This window comes from Coregonus lavaretus (assembly GCF_964263955.1).
Source record: "Coregonus lavaretus genome assembly, chromosome: 28".
NCBI lineage: Eukaryota > Metazoa > Chordata > Actinopteri > Salmoniformes > Salmonidae > Coregonus > Coregonus lavaretus.
In genome coordinates, this window is record NC_140015.1 from 30,849,839 (window position 1) to 30,868,827 (window position 18,989).

General features: G+C 42.5%; 1 protein-coding gene across 1 annotated transcript in view; it reads right to left on the minus strand.

Moving 5' to 3' along the window:
• LOC311103656 (TOM1-like protein 2) overlaps positions 1 to 18,989 on the minus strand; it is a 57,212-nt gene that overhangs the window by 36,708 nt on the left and 1,515 nt on the right. The window lies entirely within an intron of this gene.

An 18,989-nucleotide genomic window follows, 5' to 3' on the forward strand; every position in this document is an offset into this window, starting at 1 on the left:
GTGAAGTTTTATAATGACATAATTGAGCTGACGTCTAGAAGTCTACTACCACTGGTGTCGACCAATTACCGTGCTGAATTCATCCCTCTATGAAACAGGATTAAAGAACTGTGTGTGTCCCACATGGAACCCTATTCCCTATATAGTCCACTACTTTTGATCAGAGCCCTATGAGCCCTGGTCAAAAGTAGTGCACTACATATAGAATGGGGTGAAATTTGGGATGCAGGCCTAGTCTCCCTCCTGGTATTGGCTGGCAGAAAACAAGGAAACTGAGCCAGCTAGAGGTTTTTAGAGTCAAAACGCAAAGCTAAGAGTTAAAATGTTTAAAAGTTAGTCATGATGACTAGGCTAGCTCTAGGTTAGCTCATGGCTCAGTCAGTCAGAGCTTTTCTACCTCCAGCCCAGGGGCGCAGAGCAGAGTGGCATGCCCAGGCCAGGGGCCTCTCTCTGGGGCTGTGTCCTGTTCTGGCCTGGTGGAGCACTAGTGGTTCATGATCTCTACCGTCCCTCTCTTTCCAACCCGTCAGATCACACGGTCTACCACTGAGAGGCCACTGTATGTGAAGGACTTTGATGCTTTTGGTGTCTGTTTCTCTCATTTCAATCACACCCACACACAGTATGCGAACACACACACACCGCCTCTAATCTAAATATTACTCAAATAAAGTATTTCCTGTGCACACAAAGACAGTATTCTGCTAACCTGTTGACAACATGTCAGAACATGAGAAGCCAAGGGAAACAGCAAGACACTGTGTTTAGCTGCTCGGGCCCAGTGTGTGAACAGCAGAGCATTAAGTGTTGTTAAGTCTTAACCACTGCTATCTCCACTGGGACGCCCCACGTAATCTCCTCAAGTGGATTGGAAAGCGGACAGACAGGGAGAGAGAGGAAAAGACGGAGAGTGAGAAAGAGGAGGAAAATGGAAGGGAGAAGGAAAGGACCAGACCTATATGGAAGGGAGAAGGAAAGGACCAGACCTATATGGAAGGGAGAAGGAAAGGACCAGACCTATATGGAAGGGAGAAGGAAAGGACCAGACCTATATGGAAGGGAGAAGGAAAGGACCAGACCTATATGGAAGGGAGAAGGAAAGGACCAGACCTATATGGAAGGGAGAAGGAAAGGACCAGACCTATATGGAAGGGAGAAGGAAAGGACCAGACCTATATGGAAGGGAGAAGGAAAGGACCAGACCTATATGGAAGGGAGAAGGAAAGGACCAGACCTATATGGAAGGGAGAAGGAAAGGACCAGACCTATATGGAAGGGAGAAGGAAAGGACCAGACCTATATGGAAGGGAGAAGGAAAGGACCAGACCTATATGGAAGGGAGAAGGAAAGGACCAGACCTATATGGAAGGGAGAAGGAAAGGACCAGACCTATATGGAAGGGAGAAGGAAAGGACCAGACCTATATGGAAGGGAGAAGGAAAGGACCAGACCTATATGGAAGGGAGAAGGAAAGGACCAGACCTATATGGAAGGGAGAAGGAAAGGACCAGACCTATATGGAAGGGAGAAGGAAAGGACCAGACCTATATGGAAGGGAGAAGGAAAGGACCAGACCTATATGGAAGGGAGAAGGAAAGGACCAGACCTATATGGAAGGGAGAAGGAAAGGACCAGACCTATATGGAAGGGAGAAGGAAAGGACCAGACCTATATGGAAGGGAGAAGGAAAGGACCAGACCTATATGGAAGGGAGAAGGAAAGGACCAGACCTATATGGAAGGGAGAAGGAAAGGACCAGACCTATATGGAAGGGAGAAGGAAAGGACCAGACCTATATGGAAGGGAGAAGGAAAGGACCAGACCTATATGGAAGGGAGAAGGAAAGGACCAGACCTATATGGAAGGGAGAAGGAAAGGACCAGGCCTATATGGAAGGGAGAAGGAAAGGACCAGGCCTATATGGAAGGGAGAAGGAAAGGACCAGGCCTATATGGAAGGGAGAAGGAAAGGACCAGACCTATATGGAAGGGAGAAGGAAAGGACCAGACCTATATGGAAGGGAGAAGGAAAGGACCAGACCTATATGGAAGGGAGAAGGAAAGGACCAGACCTATATGGAAGGGAGAAGGAAAGGACCAGACCTATATGGAAGGGAGAAGGAAAGGACCAGACCTATATGGAAGGGAGAAGGAAAGGACCAGACCTATATGGAAGGGAGAAGGAAAGGACCAGACCTATATGGAAGGGAGAAGGAAAGGACCAGACCTATATGGAAGGGAGAAGGAAAGGACCAGACCTATATGGAAGGGAGAAGGAAAGGACCAGACCATGACCTTCATCCCTTATTTTTCCCTGACAAAAAGTAACACAGAGTTTGGGCTGTTGCGGTCGGTGATTGGCAAGCAAATAACTGCAGGTCTCAGTTGATTGGCAAGCAAATAACTGCAGGTCTCAGTTGATTGGCAAGCAAATAACTGCAGGTCTCAGTTGATTGGCAAGCAAATAACTGCAGGTCTCAGTTGATTGGCAAGCAAATAACTGCAGGTCTCAGTTGATTGGCAAGCAAATAACTGCAGGTCTCAGTTGATTGGCAAGCAAATAACTGCAGGTCTCAGTTGATTGGCAAGCAAATAACTGCAGGTCTCAGTTGATTGGCAAGCAAATAACTGCAGGTCTCAGTTGATTGGCAAGCAAATAACTGCAGGTCTCAGTTGATTGGCAAGCAAATAACTGCAGGTCTCACGGTAATTGACCGTTAATTAACATAAACACATTTAGCATCTCCTGGCTTCCACGCATAGCCTACAAGCCACTGATGCCGACCATTGGAACGTCTACATTTCAGTCCAATAAATCTGTGTAATATAGCCTACACCTTCACAATAAATCCATTATTTATTTCAGACAGGTCTAAAGAAACATGATATGAAGAAAATGTAATCTATTTCTGAAGAACATAATACCATACTGAGTTGTCCTTATGTTAGGTCCTGATCTGACAATGCCATATGGCTGTGGGCTACACTAGTTCATTTAGCAGACAACATTTGCTTCGAATTCCGTGGCATTATTTTATATTATTTTATAGTATGAAGAACACAATTGAACATCACTGAATAAAACAGAAAGGATATTTTCTCCAAATGACTTGAGGGAGACGCACATGCGGCTATTCTGTGTTGAGCGGTTAACAATGAAATAGGTACTCCTATATGCTTAATTTAGAGTTATTTATGCAACTTTAGTTGTGATACAAACGTTGGGCTACAGTGAGGGAAAAAAGTATTTGATCCCCTGCTGATTTTGTACGTTTGCCCACTGACAAATAAATGATCAGTCTATCATTTTAATGGTAGGTTTATTTGAACAGTGAGAGACAGAATAACAACAACAAAATCCAGAAAAACGCATGTCAAAAATGTATAAATTGATTTGCATTTTAATGAGGGAAATAAGTATTTGACCCCCTCTCAATCAGAAAGATTTCTGGCTCCCAGGTGTCTTTTATACAGGCAACGAGCTGAGATTAGGAGCACACTCTTAAAGGGAGTGCTCCTAATCTCAGCTTGTTACCTGTATAAAAGACACCTGTCCACAGAAGCAATCAATCAATCAGATTCCTAACTCTCCACCATGGCCAAGACCAAAGAGCTCTCCAAGGATGTCAGGGACAAGATTGTAGACCTACACAAGGCTGGAATGGGCTACAAGACCATCGCCAAGCAGCTTGGTGAGAAGGTGACAACAGTTGGTGCGATTATTCACAAATGGAAGAAACACAAAAGAACTGTCAATCTCCCTCGGCCTGGGGCTCCATGCAAGCTCTCACCTCGTGGAGTTGCAATGATCATGAGGAATCAGCCCAGAACTACACGGGAGGATCTTGTCAATGATCTCAAGGCAGCAGGGACCATAGTCACCAAGAAAACAATTGGTAACACACTACGACGTGAAGGACTGAAATCCTGCAGCGCCCGCAAGGTTCCCCTGCTCAAGAAAACACATATACAGGGCCGTCTGAAGTTTGCCAATGAACATCTGAATGATTCAGAGGAGAACTGGGTGAAAGTGTTGTAGTCAGATGAGACCAAAATCGAGCTCTTTGGCATCAACTCAACTCGCCGTGTTTGGAGGAGGAGGAATGCTGCCTATGACCCCAAGAACACCATCCCCACCGTCAAACATGGAGGTGGAAACATTATGCTTTGGGGGTGTTTTTCTGCTAAGGGGACAGGACAACTTCAAAAGGGACGATGGACGGGGCCATGTACTGTCAAATCTTGGGTGAGAACCTCCTTCCCTCAGCCAGGGCATTCAAAATGGGTCGTGGATGGGTATTCCAGCATGACAATGACCCAAAACACACGGCCAAGGCAACAAAGGAGTAGCTCATGAAGAAGCACATTAAGGTCCTGGAGTGGCCTAGCCAGTCTCCAGACCTCAATCCCGTAGAAAATCTGTGGAGGGAGCTGAAGGTTCGAGTTGCCAAACGTCAGCCTCGAAACCTTACTGACTTGGAGAAGATCTGCAAAGAGGAGTGGAACAAAATCCCTCCTGAGATGTGTGCAAACCTGGTGGCCAACTACAAGAAACGACTGACCTCTGTGATTGCCAACAAGGGTTTTGCCACCAAGTACTAAGTCATGTTTTGCAGAGGGGTCAAATACTTATTTCCCTCATTAAAATGCAAATCAATTTATAAAATTTTTGATTTAGATTTTTTGGTTGTTATTCTGTCTCTCACTGTTCAAATAAACCTACCATTAGAATTATAGACTGATCATGTCTTTGTCAGTGGGCAAACATACAAAATCAGCAGGGGATCAAATACTTTTTTCCCTCACTGTATACAGTATGTTTAGATTTTTTAATGATGATGACTCTAATGATGATTTGAAAAAAGTCACATGAAAGGCATGAGCTCTGCTTAGTTTTTTTGCTCAGGCTGTACACACTTCATCAGTCTCTCATTCACAATTTGACAAGCACTTGATAATTTTTTTATTTTATTTTATTTTACCTTTATTTAACTAGGCAAGTCAGTTAAGAACAAATTCTTATTTACAATGACGGCCTACACCGGCCAAACCCGGACGACGCTGGGCCAATTGTGCGCTGCCCTATGGGACTCCCAATCACGGCCGGTTGTGATACAGCCTGGAATCGAACCAGGGGGTCTGTAGTGATGCCTCAAGCACTGAGATGCAGTGTCTTAGACCACTGCGCCACTCGGGAGCCCATAATGCCTCAAACTTCCCAACGGCATCCCCTTTGTGTGGCCGTATTGCCCCCTAAAATAATCCATGCCTTTTGTGGCCAGTGGCAGTTGTGCCCTTGGGCTGAATATAATAATTATAATTCCCTTCTCCCGGCTGCGTGTTCCGAAGCACCTCTCACTCACATGGCTCTCTCAGATAGCTCAATTCTTATTAGCCAATGCCCGTCACGTGATCAGGTCCTTCTCACAGGCTACAAGTGAAGACAGACATCGGGGATGCAACTGCGCGCGTCCTTATCCAATTCCGTGGCGCATATTAAAGATGTTGGAAGAACTGTCCTGTTAGATTAATTTGGATTTTAAGAATAATGACTAAAGAATTTCACCCCAAACACAGTATAAATGTTAGAATTATCATGTAGTGTCAACCCACTAACAGAGGGGGCGTTACTAACCATTCAAGGGGGAAGGCGGGAACTGTTTAAGAAAGCCACCTAAAGGTGGGAGGAGCATAGTGCCTTTGTTTGTCAAGGGGTATAAAAACAGTATGTTTGTGTTTTTGGCCCCAGAGCTCTCGCCATGAATAAAAATACAGATAAGACTTGTGAGTTGTGGACCTTGAATCATTGATGATTAAAACCAGAGCCTTACAACCTCTGGTAATGATTCAAGCTTAGGTTGAATTAGAGATAAAAATTCACATGACAGATTGGTCCTTCGAGCCGGATCTTAATACATCTTTATCGTTCTAGAGACACCGAAATCCGTGCACGGGCGGGTGATAGCATCCGTTAGAGAGTCCTGGCCTTCCACGTTAAGGTTAATAAACAGGCCGGTGATTACTCTTTATGAACGATAAAGACGTTAACAAGTTTGAAAAAGCATTTTAATCCAGACTGCAAGGAAAAGGTCAGTAATTTTTATTCATGGATTTTGGTAAAATGAGTTGAACTTAGTTATCAAAGTCAAAGAAGGTAATAATTATTACGACAGGGAGGGTCCGCAATTGATCCTAGAGGTAAATAGCTATTACAAAAAAAAAAACTAGTCCAAAATGACATGGTAGTGAATTGCAATCACAAATGTAAACTAAGTTAATATTGTCATTGTACGAATTGCAATGTTCAGTATAAACAGGGAAATAATTATCATCGTATGAGAGGGATATGTCGGGAGTTCATATATGCGACTGGGCATTTGCTAGAACTGTGCAAACAAGTTTAACAGATGATAAGGTCATATGTGTGTGAGACTGAATCCCTCGGGAGACGTGATTATTATTTCAGGGGTGGGGGAAAAAATAAGTCGCGTGAGAAATTGGGTAACTTACTCTTTTCATGAAACCGGAGTTAAATAGAAACTCTGGGTTAGGGGTTAAATAATTTTAAAGGGTTAATTACAAAAGCAAGAGGCGCACTAAGAGATTGGCTCCTACGGAAATAATTCGGGAGTGAATTATTTAAAAAACAAAAAGGGGGGGAGGGATTTCTTATTGTTCCACGATGGGAAAGACATCTTCTAAACAAGTCCGAGAATTAACGGGAGATGAAATATATATGTTAGGGAGGGATCGGATAAATATGTTTTATGGGTCCATTTGGGAGAAGAGGTATGAATTTATTGGGCATCTCGAAGTAAAAAAGTTAGTGGGCAGATGCATATAAAATTAGATGAAAAAAAAGCGAAAGGAGGGGCTGAAGACAGGGAGTGTGTTTTTTTTAAGCGCGAAAATGCTTTAACGGGGACAAAGGAATATTTAACTATCGTGACTGCAGGGGGAAAAGGAGAATGACAGTCAATATTTTTGGTTTGAACAAATGTTTGACAAAATGATTAGTGTCAATTAAGAATTGGCTAAAAACACCACAAAGCGATTATTTGAGAGGTACCTATAAAGTCCAACGATGTGGTCCTCTGTAGCTCAGCTGGTAGAGCACGGCGCTTGTAACGCCAAGGTAGTGGGTTCGATCCCCGGGACCACCCATAATTTAAAAAATTATGCACGCATGACTGTAGGTCGCTTTGGATGGGAGCGTCTGCTAGATGGCATATTATTATGCGTGTGTCTGGAACGTAGACGTACGTAATGGGTTGGAAGGTGGAGAATATTTGCGTTTTTGGTCAGTTGGCAGACGCTCTAATCCGGAGCGACTTGAAGAGCCAATAGAGGTTTGCATGGAACTATTCTGTCGTGTTGGGCATTTGAATGGCAGAAGATGAAATATGTGTGTATGAGGAAATTCAACGGCGGGTATGAATGATAACCGGATACTACTTAGTATTGGGTTGGTTAAATGCTAAATAAAATATTTGAGGCGTGGTTATGGGGTAACTAGGAAGACGCACTTATTAAAAAAGGAATGGGTGGAGAGAGAGTTTTTTTACGTGTATTAAAAGTTGCATTAGATAGCTTTAGTAATATTCTAGATATGTCTATGAAAATATGTTATACGTACTAATGACATTATTTCCTAAGAAGGAAAATTGTAGGGAAGTTTCCCGCGCCTCCCCCATAATGTAGGAAGGAGCAGGAGAGGGGGGGAGTGAGAGACAGGACATCGTTCAAATGGTAGGAATGTCATTAAGTGTATGCTGATAAATAATATCAAGCATTTGTTTTATTGATTGGGGCCGAATCAGAGAAAACTGTTAAATATATTGAATAGCGAACTGAAAATGAAAGGCATGGAATACAAATAATTGGAAAATTTTAAAACGATAATTTATTTTCGTTACAAGGAAGCAAGTGGCATTGGCTGTTGTGCTGGGGAAATAGCGCCAGCCTGTGGTGGGTTCTGGATTTGTTATAAATAACTTTATATTTTAAACTAAAATGAATAGACTACAATTGGAACATCAGAAAAAGGACAATATAATCCGTAATAGTTATTATAATTATTATTGATAGTTATTGCAATTATTATTATCCTGAGTGGCGCAGTGGTCTAAGGCACTGCATCGCAGGGCTAACTGTGCCACTAGAGATCCTGGTTCGGATCCAGGCTCTGTCGCAGCCGACAGCGACCGGGAGACTCATGGGCGGCGCACAATTGGCCCAGTGTCGTCCAGGGTAGGGGGGAAAATGGCCGGCAGGGATGGAGCTCGGTTGATAGAGCATGGTGTTTGCAACGCCAGGGTTATGGGTTCGATTCCCACGGGGGGAGGCCAGTAAAAAAAAATAAAGATTAAAATAATAAAAATGTATTCACTAGGTTGCTCTGGATAGGAGCGTCTGCTGGGTGACTAGAATGTAAATGTATTATCATTGATTCAGTAATGATAGGAGGGAAGTAGCGATAGAGCTGAGAGGGTTGAGAGTTGAGGACAAGGAGAATGATTTGTGGCTCTGGTTGGCGGGAAAAAGGAGAGGCAGAGACAGACTTAGAGAGACAGAGAAAGTTAGAGAGGGAGAGAATAAAAGAAAAAGAGAGAAGGAAACTGTTTAGGTTTGAAAAACAAGCAGGCTGAGAGACAGAGATAACAGTTTCTGGAGCTTGAAAAGCAGAGACTAACAGAGTAAGAAAAGGAACAGACGAGAGCAGAGTATTTAATGGCCACTAGGGGAAATAGCTGGGATCGGTAGAACTCCAGGATAGAAGAGGAGAGAGATTTTACTAGGGGGTGGATCAAATAATTGATAATGGATCATTTGAATGAGATCACATGTAGCAGATTTAGAGTAATCAATTAAATAATCATTGTATACTCGAGGAATTTTGAGGGATTTTATGAAGTTAGGCAGTATTTAGGTCATAAGAGGGAGCTACCAAATTAAGTTGAGCCTAACTATCTTTGATTGTTATTTTTCAATTGGGTTTTTCAAATAAAATAAAAACACACCCAGCATGATGTTTATAAAGGGTTGTTATGTTGAATTTAGGGAATTTTCAACAGTTCATAGGTGGTGTTTACTATGCTGTGGGATGGAACGGTTTATTGGGTGATATTTGAAACTAAATTCATGGAATAAGCTGCAGTAATCAGAAGAATGTACAATCTAAGGCGAGACAACTATTGCCTAGATCATTGATTTAGCAATAGGGTCAGGTAGATAAGGAAAAGAAGAAAACAATTAGATGAAGAATGATGAGCTTTTTGGTAAGGATAGACTTCTGTAAAGCTAAGATCGTCATTATGTACTGCATACGGGTAAATCAAGTGATCTTATCTATGGGAAGGCAATGGCAGCCCATGGTAAAATCATTTGGAACTCTGAGGAGGAAGAACAGGTTATGTTGTTGCTCTCTTCAAAAACAGTCTTAGCTTTTCATAAATATATCAGGGATGTTACCCAAATGGTATAGAGTAAAGAGGGATGACATTGGTCGTGGTTTAAAGATGATGGGTTTTTTTGGTGGGCTATTAGAGATAACTGGGTTATCTACTTGCTAGGCAGAATACTTAAGTGACCTAAAAAATGGACTTGTCATGTCCAACAATCAGTCTTCAGGTCAAGCCCGGGAGAGCCAGGGTAGAACAGAGGTTGAACTAAACATAAGTGTTTTTACAAGATAAGAGATTGTTTGATTGGATTACTAATTGATTCTGAACTGAATGAAAGTCGAATTTAGCCGCCATTAAAGACAAAGGAAGTGGGAGGAGCAATAAAGAAGCAAAAAAGAATCTCAAAAATGAAAGGCATGGCAATTGGTTGATAAATAACCTAAGGGAATGTTTAGGAAGGTGGAAAAAATTGACACATAAGCAGAACTATGTGTCAAGAGGGGGGAAGAGGCTAATTGTATTAGATAATATACGAAGGAGAGGACAAAATACTTTTAAAAAACATTTTTTAGATAGTCTAAAAGGAGAATGCAGTCAGAAATTGTTACATTAATCTGAACATGTGTGAAGATAGTTTATTAACCACACCCGTATGTCAGAGGTTTTGTGCCCCACAGGTGAACTAAAGGAGAAGGTGACCCACTATCTAACCAGGTGACTGGTGAGCATCCAGTAAGGAAAACTGGAAGCAGGCCTGTTGGGAAGGGCCCTATCAGGTTATGTTGGTAACCACCTTGGCCATTAGAATAGCAGAGAGAGGAACCTGGGTCCATGTTACCCACTGCAAGAAGGTAAGACCACATACAAGCACCGCTTAGCACACGCAGAGTTGACGAGCGGAACTGCGCCACAGGGTGCGGGGGTCACCTCTGTCAACGAAGATCTCCTACCCAGACCTATCATCACTGTAGTGTGTTCCTAGGGTGTGAGTATGGGGTGGTACCGAGCAGAAGGACTCAAGACAGGAGAGGGTTGGGTTTTTTGGGGGAATATGGGTGACCCTGAGCTGCATCATAGTCTCGGCTATAGTCGTGGTAGGTCAAAATCCACCACCACCTCGCACCAATTACGCTATGGCCTTACCATTATTAAGAAATAAAGGGAAAGCGACCCGACATACTGACCATCAAGGGCGAGTGATCTACAAAATAGGAGTCAGAGAAGGGTGGGGAGTAAGATTCAAAATTATGATTAGGGATCTTATCAGAGCGGATAAGCAAGCAACATGGGATTATAAGATCCCGTTGTATTTATGTTCAGCCCCCTCAGCGGATTGTTCCTGGGCTCAGGTATTTAGACATACTGGGGGAAGGAGATATGAGACGGGGGGGGGCTGGACGTCCAGATGGAGGATAAGAAGGTATAACGACATCCCCACGGAGATGGTAGTAACAATAGTAAAGGTCACTAAAGAGGACATGAAAAGAACTTACTGGGCTTGCGCGGACGTATACGGACGGGATACTTGTCTAAGATTATATTTAATGGAGTCAAAAGAGATAGAGGGAGCAGGTACTGGCATTAATCCATTGATGACAATAGACCGAGTAAATCAGTCAAGGGATGACGGAGTCAATTTGACTAACCCGTCCACTATGAAAGATTTTCTCCTCCAGGAATGGAACAATGGGGAAGTGGAGGGGGTCCCTGATGAGAATCTCTGGTTAAAGTGGATGAAATACACCACTAGGGCCTTGGGGGAGACCAATTGTTATGCATGCTCCATTGGGCGACCAACAATGTTGACCGCCCCAATGCCAAAGGCAATGTTTCCCTGTGTATTAGACCTGGGGTCCAATCAAAAAGAGCCAAATTGCACAGGGATTGGGCTGGCAAAATTGACATACTCGGCCAGCCCACCTAGATTCACTTTAACTCCTGGCGAATACCAGTGTTACAGACATAGAAATGGCACCCGTAACTTGGGTGATTTTGATGGCTGTAAGGAGATAATTAATGTGACTGATTTAGATAAGGAAGGAAGGGAAAAAAAATTAGGAACCTAACCATCCCTTTGACTGATGTGTGGTGGGCATGCACTAAAAAAGGGAGCATTCGGCAGACATTACCAGAGGGATGGGTGGGTACTTGTGCACCAGTATTGTTGGTCCAACCTGTAAGAATTGGTCATCAAAGACCAGTGACAGGAAGAATAATTAGGAGAAAAATAAATAAGTCAGGAAGGAAATAGCCTAATTTGGATAGATGGTATAGGCATCCCCAGGGGTGTTCCAGACGAATACAAAGCTATAAATCAAATATGGGAGAGTTTTACTACAACATTTTTCTGGTGGGGGACAAACAAAAATATGGATTGGATAAATTATATCTATTACAACCAACAGCGATTTATTGACAAGACTAGAGATGCAGTAAGGGGATCTCTGAGCGATTATCCGCCATCCCGCTCATAACTTAGTAGAGGTTGGTTCTAGATCAGGCAGAAAGGGCCGGTGTCTATAGAAAGATAAGCCATTGTTGCATATTTATCCCTAACAACACCACACCGGATGGGACAGTCACCAGAGCTCTTACAGAATTAACTGCACTAAGTGAAGGATGAACTGAACTCAGAAGTTAGTACATTGTGGATAGGGTGGTTTGATTAAATATTTGGTAAATGGAAAACCCTAGCAGCCACCATCTTAGGAGCGATCAGTGTTTGTATGGGTATTCTTGTATTATGTGGTTGTTGTCTTGTTCCCTGTGTCCGAGGATTGGTGAGTCAGGCGTTGGTGAAATGCAGTATCTAAACCATGATGAGAGATGGACTGACTCCGGACTCTGACCAGGGGAATGTGAAAAACAATCCTCCAGGCTTGGTGGATGACGAGGATTTGGACCCTGAAAGACCGCAATTGGATGAAATGTTTATTAGTTCTGATGTGATCTCTGAGATTAATCATGCTTGTAAAATACATTTATCCTGAATGTGGGAATATTTAGTCAAAGGGGTGGATTGTTAGATTAATTTGGATTTTAAGAATAATGACTAAAGAATTTCACCCCAAACACAGTATAAATGTTAGAATTATCATGTAGTGTCAACCCACTAACAGAGGGGGCGTTACTAACCATTCAAGGGGGAAGGCGGGAACTGTTTAAGAAAGCCACCTAAAGGTGGGAGGAGCATAGTGCCTTTGTTTGTCAAGGGGTATAAAAACAGTATGTTTGTGTTTTTGGCCCCAGAGCTCTCGCCATGAATAAAAATACAGATAAGACTTGTGAGTTGTGGACCTTGAATCATTGATGATTAAAACCAGAGCCTTACAACCTCTGGTAATGATTCAAGCTTAGGTTGAATTAGAGATAAAAATTCACATGACAGTCCACATTTACTTTTCATCAGCCAACAAGATGAGTAGGCCTAACGAACAGCAAAAGCACTAGCCTATGTCTATCCCCTATATTACAAAAGTTGACCTATTCTATTCTGTGCGAGAAATAAATATTCCAAACATAGTATGGGACAGTTATGGGATGCGATAGATCCCAAATTAATACAACCACTAGCATCAAAAAAACTGTTTTAAGCAATGAGGATGATCAGAACAGATCAGAACGTTTAGCTTAAAATGTTGATAGCCTAATAGTTTATTTCTTCACATTATAAGCGCAGCAATGCGCACACGGCAGTTGGCTATAAGCGCGCATGTTCCAAAATGCAATAAAACACCATTCTCAAAAGTGACCGCAATTTGATTATGCATGTAATGCTTTTATTATAAAGGTGCATTTTTATGGTGAAAAAAATCTTCCTCAAACTTGAAACTCACGCGCTGCGTGTGTATGCCAATTAGGCTCTACATCCGTTGTAACGCGGATTAATGTGCTTCATTTTAAGAAGTTATTTGGCCACTTTAGTTGTGATACAAACCTTATCAAAACATTCATGCCTATGGGCTAGGCTACATGAGGTGTGAGACTATGATTTGAAAAAGTCACACAAAAAAAAGGCATGCGCTGTTTCTTGTATAATTTACAAGTGATTTCACTACACCCGCAATAACATCTGCTAAATAAATATGTGTATGTGACCAATAAAATGTGATTTGATTTGAGAAGTGATAATATATAATTCACAAGTGATAGACTAATATTGTCACCCATCAGACTATTCTTGATTTAATCTTGTCTTTACATATACTAAATAATATATGAGTGAAATTTGTTTTGATTTAGAATGGACCATTATCATGCACCTATCTCGAAACAGGGCACGGGAAAAAATAAATGTCATCTATGCACTTAAATAGCAAATGTAGGACGCTTTTCCCGTGGTTCATTTTCATGCCAGCCAGGTAGCCTATGCTCCTGTTGTAAAGAGAATCAATGTGCTTAATATTAGGAAAGTTGAGAAATAAATATAGTAGGCCTAGCCTATAGAAAGCTGATGGGACCCTACTCTTTTTAATAGAGGCCATCAAAACTCTGTTTTCTCACGTAATTGCATAGCCTATAGAACTGTTGTGCAACATGGGCTCTCATTAAGTGTTTGATAAGATTTTTGATCACAGTGCTGAGTACTAGGCAGTTAGCAAGTTTGGTAGGATACTAATGACCATCAGCAGCATCAGAGCTTGGAGAAGGCTAATTACCGTGACTAAAATGGTCACGTGGAATTTGACTGCCCTCATGACTCGTGACCGCCGGTGTGGCGGTAATATGGTCACCGTAACAGCCCTATACACAGTCATCCTTTTTGAGGCCTCCCTGGTCTATTCATGGAACAGGATAGACATTGCAACCAGAGCTTTTCGAAATAGAAGAGAGACTGATTGGGTTCGAGTTCAACCAAGGCCCCACCCCCAGTGCCATGGAGTGAAACCAGTACAACCAGTCACGTGACCACACAGGCGGCAGGCTGTGCCATCCACTGCCAATGCCACAGATCTCTGTTTCAGATCCCTCTTTGCTCACTGTCTGTTCTCTCTCCCTCTCTACCCTCTCTTCCTCTTCCTTTCTCTGTCCCACTATCTCCTATTGTCTCCATATTTTCTCTCCATCTTTTCCCCTTTTGTCTGTCTTCATCCCTCTCACTCTCCCTCCCTCCCTACATTTTTACCAGACAAATATATTTTTGGGCCAAGAAAATTACACCAACAAAACACAAAAAAACTGATGAACATGCTTTGTAATGTTTCTAAAATAATACATGTATTACTAGTAAGAAGTAACTAATGTGGTACATTTTTTGTGACCTGAGTCTTTTAACCAAAATATCACAGATGAACAAATGCGACTAGAGTAATGTGTGCCTGTGAGATTGAGTCTAGTAGAAGCATTGACTTCTCTTCCCAAGCAGTTGAAACTAAAACATAGAAAAACAACCTAGCTTATGAACAAAACAATGTAAATAGCCAATAAACAAGGACAAAGTCTCACTTCAGTAGACTTTAGTTTCAAGTAAATTAGACCAGCTTTCATGCCTGTGAGCAGCGCTTTAATTTTTTTTATCTTTCACTCTTCACCTGCCCCCAGCCAGGCAGTGTTGCGATGTGGAATAGGCTATATAGGATTTGTAGTTCTTCAAATTTGAGTGATTAATTTACCAGCTATGAAACAAAACGGCGGAAATACTTTGAAAACAGCTACTGGAGCATTTATTTTACTATAAATGTGATCATACTTGACAATTGTTTTATTCACAAATGCCAGTGAAATGCTCGCACTGTGGAGCCCTGACCACCCGCCAACGTGGCTGGTGAAATAGACATCTTACCGCCAATGCCAAAATCTACCCACATTTAGCAGGTGGCGGGTGTTAATTTTAGGCCCTGATTCAAATCATCAAAGCTTGATGATGAGTTGGTTACTTGAATCAGCTGTGTAGTGCTAGGGCAAAAACCAAAACGTGCACCCAGGGGGGGCCCCAGGCCGAGTTTGGGAAACCCTGCTGTAGCCTACTCCCAGATAGAAAATAGGTTATGTTCGGCTATTTGTTATTCCTTAATCCACTAATGCATAGCTCTGAGATAGATTTTTGAAATTGGCTCATTATATAACCCAAACGTGTATCCATGGTTACTGAACCATCCCTGTGTCTTATTGTCTTCTTTTCAACATCTCGTCATAGAGGGCTTATTACCAGACAGTGCTCCAACCCATTAGGGACAAATCCATGGGCCTGCTAGCTACACTAACCCTTCCACTAATAGAGATGGGGATGGCAGGCAGATTGCTCTGTTTCCTCCAGGATGTGTCTAGCTGATTTCCTCTATGATGGTCTCTGTCTCCTCAGCAGCTAAAGGGAAAGAGATAGCCTAGATGTTGTGACTCGAACTGTACTCTGAGACAGAATAGTTTCATTAGTATCAAACCTCAAGCCACACACACGCTAACATTAAACACACACACCATCCAACCACCCACACACACACACCGCAAACATATACACACACCATCCACCCACCCTCTCTCTCGCTCATCCCATCCACCCCCTGCCTATCAGGCCACTTAAGGTAATGAGAAAGGAGAATTAAGTGATTCACAATGCAAACCTCATCAGTAGGGCTGCTGCCTGTTCTGTTGCCCCCCGTCTCTGAGTGCTCTCCCATTTCCTCTGTGAGAAGTGAACCTGATCCCTTTCCCCTGTCCTGCTGCTGCTGTACTGTGGTGTTGGGTACCACTCTCACTACCAGCACTGCATCCACACAGACAGACAGGCTATATGGACAGACAGACGGCTATATGAACAGCACAGTGAGCACTCAACCAGAGAGATAACACACTGGGGATGATTATTTAAAGCTAGTAGCTCCTAAAGAAATTAAAGATCCAGTCTGCTGCTTGCTGGGCACAGTGGGCAGTGACCTGAGCAGCCCTCTCTCGGAGCTGACAACAATGATGGTAGTAGTGACTTAGCCTAGCTGGTGTTCAGCGGCGGCCATCTTGGATGACTTGGCACCAAGCTGGCCAGGGAAGTAGCAGGCCTGTAGGCTACACTCACAGCAATGAAAGACCCTTCTTCTGCACCTCTTCAGAGCAACTTCCTTCTAGCCTGGTCCCAGATTGTGACCATGACCAATGGAGTTGGCAAGACAGCACAAACATATCTGGAACCAGGCTAACTTCCTTCCTCAAGAGTAGACCCATGACCTGTTCCCATTCGATTTCACACAGATGCATGACTAGGGGCTAATAAACTGTGGATATTATCAGCTTCAGACATCAATATCTCATCTTCGGAAATAGGCTAGGCCTAACCATGAGAAACTGGACTGAATGCATGAGAAACTGTTTGTGCAATCTGCCTGGGTGAATTCCTAGGCGGTTCTCTCAGAGACAATGCAGAGACGACAGCTCACCCCCACAATGCAGAGAGAGGACAGCTTACCCCCCACCTTGTCTTATATCTAGTTTGTTAGGCTAGGCTATACAAGATCTCAACTGAGCTGTAAGGATACAGTACTAAGATGTTTATAACATAGGACAGTTATGGTTGTAGCTAAGGCCTTGAACTGTAAGGATACAGTATCAGGGCCTAAAATTAACACCTGCCACCTGTCAAATGTGGGTAGATTTTGGCATTGGTGGGTAAGATGTCTATTTCACCAGCCACATTGGCGGGTGGTCAGGGCTCCACAGTGCGAGCTTTTGTGAATTAAAAAAAGAGTCAAGTATGATCACATTTATAATAAAATAAATGCTTTTGTTTTTTTCAAAGTTGTAAAAGTATTTCTGCCGTTTTGTTTCATAGCTGGTAAATTAATTGCACAAAGTCAATGAACTATGAATCCTATATAGCCTATTCCACCTCGTGCTGCAACACTGCCTGGCTGGGGGCTGTGCACACGTGAAGAGCTGAGTGAAATAATTTTTTTAAGTATTGTTTTAGAAACATTACAAAGCATGCTCATCTGTTTTTTTGTGTTTTGTTGGTGTACTTTTAGCAGGGGATTTTTTTTTCTGAGTGGATGATAGATGTTTTAATCTACCTGCCACAGTGGCTGGTGGACCAAAAAGTGAATGTTATGCCCTGTACAGTCCTATAACATAACATAGGATAATTATGGTTGTAGCTAAGGCCTTGAGCTGTAAGGATAAAGTACAAAGACCTTTATAGGGGATGTAGCTCAGTTGGTAGAGCATGGCGTTTGCAACGCCAGGGTTGTGGGTTCGATAAAATAATGTATGTGCTAACTGTAAGTCGCTCTGGATAAGAGCGTCTGCTAAATGACTTAAATGTAAAATGTAAATAACATAGGATATTTATATAGTTGTAGCTAAGGCCTTTATAAAACATTTACAGCCTAACTATTCTATCCACTGAGCCCTGGTTAGCATTCTGACATGTTCCATTGTTCGTGCAATCGCCAATTCAATAGTTTTGCTGTGGATGTAGACGATGTGCTGTTAGATAATCAGTGACTATCAATGACGCACACTGTCCCTGCCTGAGGGTACATAGGCCCAGTAGAGCCCTACCTAGCCTCAGCCCAGTCCCATCCAATCACACAACCACATCTTATCTCAGCCTCAGCTTCACTCTCTTTCTGGCCAGACTACACTTTATCACACAGTCTGCACCACCTGGGGTTGGTAACAGTCCATTGTATTACATTTTATTATTAACCTTTATTTAACCAGGGGAACCCATTGAGACCAGGGTCTCATTTGCAATGGTGCCCTGAGAACAACAAATTCACCTTTTGGGACCAAATACATTTACATTTGAGTAATTTAGCAGACGCTCTTATCCAGAGCGACTTACAGGAGCAATTAGGGTTAAGTGCCTTGCTTAAGGGCACATCGACAGATTTTTAATAATCACATTTTAGAGTGATCTGTAGGTCATACCAGACAAGAAGTGCATAGTAACTGAAAGCAGTCTTCCCTAACTCAGAGGAGACCCATGGAACCTCTAGTACAAACTAGTCTAGAGAGTCTTATAGTTACTAGATTTCCAATTTAGAAGTGAGGTGAGGTAGTAGGGGAGTTTCTGGAAAAGTGCTTTATATCTGAATAATAGCCAATGTTGGCCCCTTCTGGTAATCAGAGACTCCCAGCCAACTATGTAAGAGACAATGATGCTTATGGAAATTATCACCAGTGATAAAACGCAAGGCTGAGTATATAGCCACAGAACTTAGAAGTCCACACTTGTTAAACAGTCCTCAAAAGCAGCTAGCCTATAATGACGCTAGCAGAGGGTTTATAATATGGAGGTGCTATAGAAGTTTTCAAATAGCCTAGACCCTCCTGACCTAGAAGTGAAAAACGATTCCTGCTTTACCACATCTAGACCAATCCCAACCGCAGGGATCACTCAGTTATTATCATTCTGTTATCTCCCAAATTACAGGCCGGGAGCAGGGCCTGGGGAATTGTCCACAGACTGAGCCAGTTACACCTGTTGCAGGGTTAAACAAACTAGGCTAACTAAGCCTTAAGATATTATGACTATGATTATAAAAGTCTTAGAGTTGTTCGTGAAGCTGGTTATTAGTACAGTAGGTAGAAGATCTATGCACACTACACAGTGGACCAAGCCTATCAAATCAGGCATTCACTACCCATATGTTTT